This window comes from Diadema antillarum, unplaced genomic scaffold (assembly GCF_040938485.1).
Source record: "Diadema antillarum isolate AM-2024a unplaced genomic scaffold, OU_Dant_1.0 seq00001367_RagTag, whole genome shotgun sequence".
Lineage (NCBI taxonomy): Eukaryota > Metazoa > Echinodermata > Echinoidea > Diadematoida > Diadematidae > Diadema > Diadema antillarum.
Window position 1 is genome coordinate 407,643 of NW_027272129.1, and position 4,866 is coordinate 412,508.

At 42.0% G+C, this 4,866-nt stretch overlaps 1 pseudogene; it reads left to right on the forward strand.

The window, feature by feature from the left end:
- The first annotated feature begins 3,099 nt into the window (after positions 1–3,099).
- LOC139708695 (uncharacterized) lies at positions 3,100–4,571 on the forward strand (annotated as a pseudogene).
- The last annotated feature ends 295 nt before the right edge of the window (positions 4,572–4,866 follow it).

A 4,866-nucleotide genomic window follows, 5' to 3' on the forward strand; every position in this document is an offset into this window, starting at 1 on the left:
TGAGCGAAACTCGCTGGCTGGCCTCGCGAGCTTGGTTGCCGACAGCACGGCGCCGAGTAGGCCAATGAGTCAGGCCATTATTATCATCATCATTATCATCGCTATCATCTGTGGGGCTATAAATAGCCGACGCCGTCGTCAAATCACCCAATCGCGGTTTACGGTCGTGGTATAATGTACGAGAGTACCATACAAGCTATGTATATTGTACAGTGCACACAGCGTTGTGTGTATAACTCATTATGCCTCGAGTCTTCGTTCTCACAACGTGTGTTTAACGTCGTTCTCAACATTATGATTTCGCAATGTTTGTCTGTTGGGCTACTCGTTCAATACATTAACAGACATCTTCTTGATTCCAGAGCCATCGCATTTTGTCTTACTCGCTATCAAGTATATACATGCGTCAACTTGTAACGATTGAAATAACCTACCGCGATATTCATTCTACTTAGGTTGATCGAAAAGGCAGTCATCTACCAAGAGAAACTTGATTCTATATATCTTGAACCCGACAGGAATAAGCTTATGGGTTCATTTTCAGTGGATTTATAGATTACTCTTCTCCGGCTACCCTCTTTTGTTTGCAGTTCGAAAATAACTTCTACCATTCGCGAGTCTGTTGGTCGCATTTGAGTAAGTATAATACTTATATCAATTTCAGCTATTCTCTTTTCTTTCGTTCAGAAATCTTTCTGCTGGGTTCAATCAATTATTTTGCTCCCAACAGCTATATAAATTATCAAAACCAGAGTGAAAGTACGAAAATTGACTTTTTGCATAGACAAAAAGAGAGTCGTCTTTCACGGAATTATGTCGCGGGCGTATAAAGGTCAGAATATATATTGTGATAATCCTACGGTTACAGTGCACAACTTACTGATGTTTTTGCTATACACATGCTCAGTGAAAAGCAATTCTATAACCGGGGAAGAGGGAGAGATGTTAGATGAAACTCGGGCCCTGTTTCAAATTGTAGCAGAATTCCATAGTAACCGCTGTGATGATAGTCGTGGTTACTTACATAATTACAGCAGTTGAGAGATTAATGTGAACATATTTGAAATGGCTATTTTCTCTGCTCGTTTTATGTTCTTTTCGAATCGATTGTTCTTTAGCTGTATCGATATCTATGTTCGTTTTGTTTTTGGTTTTTATTGTGTGCACATGCAATGTAATGTATATCAACGCAGGGCTCCCTTGTACAAAGCAGTGCCTTTGTGGCACTGAAGTGGGACTACCTCTGCTTTTAAAGAAGACTTGAAAATGAAATAAAATAAAATAAATCTGAGGACGGAACCTTTTGAAATTCATTGGTGTTGTTGTTTTTTTAATGAGCCAAAAAAAAAAAAGAAGAGGAAAAAGTTCGGTTCGGTCCACACGTCCCATATTACAGCTGTCAAAGGCAGTGCTCCATGCAAATCCACTGAATGTGAGTCGACTGCAAAGTCTACAAGAGAGCATCAAGTGCATTTAAAGTCTGTAAGTCAAAACAAGATTTTGATGGCATACAGTATTTATCGAAGTTTATATTATACACTTTTGGTAAGTAATGTTGCCACTCCGGTGTACCATATGCACGAATGCTATGATCGTTAAAAATAAGCACAGTCATTTCGCACTTCCACGACGCGCGAGCGCCTCCTCCTCCTCCTCCTCCCCTCCCCCCCTTAAATTAATTCTGGATACGCCACGGTAAGGGAACGGTTGTCACCTGTCGTGGTGTGTGTGTTGGTGAGACTATATGCCATTTCTATCATTAGCCGTGTTATGCAGTTATTTGCACTGAGTGAGAGATATAACATTGTTGAAATCGATATTAACGTACAACGGAATTGGGTTTGAATACAGTCAGCGTGTGCATTTTCACCTGTTAACCATTGGAAGTGCGAACGTATAATATTGAGTTCTCAAAGATTAGAATGGTGGTGAGTGAAACCAACCGTTTTCGCTTTAATATGGTTACGAGCTGATGACTCGACTTGAGTGAGAATACTCAAGAACATCTCAATAGGATCGTGAAGTTTTCTGCATTAGAAGCAATTCATACGGCACTTTCTTAATCATGAAGTCATCTTTCAATCGTCGTTTGGATATAAATGGAATTTATATAGCATCATATTCAATGCATATCATATTTTAAACGAAAAAAATGCAATGTCCACTTACATTTTGAGTCTAAGCATTGTCCGTCGTCAATGTCATTTCTACATCATCAGGTAGGACCTATCTTAGTGGCGACTCTAGTGTTTTATATCACCATAAATGATATGCAAACAATAATTATCATGATACCAGTTTTCATGTTGTAAACACACACACACACACACACACACACACACACACAAACAAAAAAAGCACATATGTACAGTTCGAAGGTTTTTTTAAATCTGAAAATGAAATAATGTTCGCAATTACCAAGGTTCCTTTATCCAAAAAAAAAAAGAAAAAAGTTCGTTAATACTCGAAAGTTTGTTAAAATCCAAACGAAATGACGCTCGTATATTCCGGAGGTTCGTGAGTACGCATGCACCTCCTCTCATTTTCGGATCAAAGAACCCCCTTTCTTTTCATTTTGAATGAAGAGCCTTCGGAATAACGAACCTTATTTCACTTTTCGAAATTAAGAACCTTCGGAATAACGCCGCAAATGTTCGAATTAACGAACATCTGGAATACCGAACTGTGTGCTTCGGGTTAACGAACCTTCGGAGTAACGATCTTTATTTCTTTTTCGGATTAAAGACCCTCTAGAATAAACGAACAATACCATGTGTTCTTAGATTGATAAAGTATATCATTGAAAGGAATCTTTTTGACAGTGTGTGACTGAAAGTTATTAATGATGATATATAATAAGAACTGACTAAACAGTTTAAATGCACCCATTCGTAAATCGTATGTGGCTCAGCGCTTAACAGCAAAGGTATACAAAAATATTTTCTTTCCCGGGTTATTTTCCTGGTTAAAAATGGTGGAGGACAAAGTAGTCATTGTTGTCATTGCTTGTCTCTTTTTTTCTTCAGATATTGAATACAAAGATCATCGTAATATATAGCTGAGGCGACCATCAACCTACGCTGACGAAAACTTGGACCAATGGATGATCTTAGTAAAGAGGGTTGTGGGTTTGGAGGCGGACTGGACTCTTCAGCTGGTGACGAGACTGACATCCAAACTATGACTACCTCAAGAAATTGTGAAGAGAGTTCACCCCCACGTGACCAGAACTCTAAATCTTTTGATGGCGGAGCTGAAGAGATGTGCGAGATAGCTCAAGGAGATGACTCTTCGCCGGCTGACACTTTGGACAAAATGAACGGACATTCCTCACAGCATGAAACGACACCTTCAACAGTGGGGACTAGAACGGAGTGTGTTGCTCCTCAGGTGTTCTGCTATCAGTCCAAGGGTAGCAGTGCTCGAGGAGGCGAGTTCTCCGCAGACGATAGGCAGAAAGCTACGATGGAGGAAAATGCTTGCTGCTGATGTGGAGTGTGGCGTGACATTCGCAAACATCGATCTGTTGCTGAAGCACTGTCTCAGGGACACGAGGCCTACCAGTACACATATGACGACGTCTACCAAGGCTCCGAAGAAGGAGAGTCGTCGGACATCCAAGGAGGGACAAGGCCAAGGGTACATGGGGAACATTTCGTGCATTGAGTGCGGAGAAGCGTTCGAGAATGTTTGACGCTTTGCTGCGTCACGTTGAAGTCCACGAGAAAAATTTGAGACAGAGACAAAATCAACAGATGGGAGGAGTTCACGAATGTCCGGTGTGTCACCAAGGATTCATCAACGAAAGGCTAATGTTGGAGCATGTCAAGAGGCACAATTCTCGAGGTGGTATGGTGTCCGTCACTGGAGACCTAGAGTCTATAGAGAAGAGGCATCCAGAGCGGTTCGGTCCAAGACCGGATTATAATGTGCATTCTTTCGCGAGGAGTCGCATGGGTGTGTCCGGGCAGCCGGTGAGTAACAAGACCGCCCACCTCTGCCTTGTGTGCGGCGATGTCTTCAGGGAACTCTCGAGCCTGGACAAACATACTCGCACCCATAACAGTAATGTCCAGATACTAGACCACAAGTGCGGTCTTTGCGGCAAGGTGTTTTCCAAGCTGGACAATCTTCATGTTCACATGCGTCTTCACAATCAAGACCGTCCATACGCCTGTTCGCTGTGCGGGAAACGCTTTACCCAGAGTAGTCATTTGCGGCAACACGAATTGATTCACACCCAAGTTCGCCCCTTCTCTTGCCGCTTCTGTTCTAAATCCTTTCGGCAAAGCAGTCACCTTCACATGCACGAGAGAATCCACACGGGATTGCGACCTTACAAGTGTCACCTATGTGACAAGGCGTTTATGCAGAGCAGTCATCTTCGCATTCATGAACGTACTCATTCACGTGTTCGTCCATACAACTGCAGGTTTTGCAACGCCACCTTCATCCAAAGTGCGCACATGCGTCTGCACGAAAAGAAACACCTGAGCAACGCAACGCCCAGTGCCGAGACTGAGACGACATTAGGCGCGAAAATGGCGCCAGACGAAGAACAGGTCGCCTGACTCATCAACGACAGCAGCCTCGTGTTGAAAGAGATACATGTACAGTGTTTTATCATAAGACCGATAACACAATAATTACCAGCAGAATGTAAAAGGTATAAAATTGCAATTGCGTGCAATTTAATGCTCCGTTTACAGGGTCTTGGTCAAGTTAGAATGCCGTCATTTAGATAATGTATACATATGAATTTCTGTGATTATGCGGCGTGAAGACCCGTTATCAATTTCACCATTATGCTACTCTATTTCAACCTCGAAGTACAATACTGTATTGACAAATTGTAAACAAAATGAA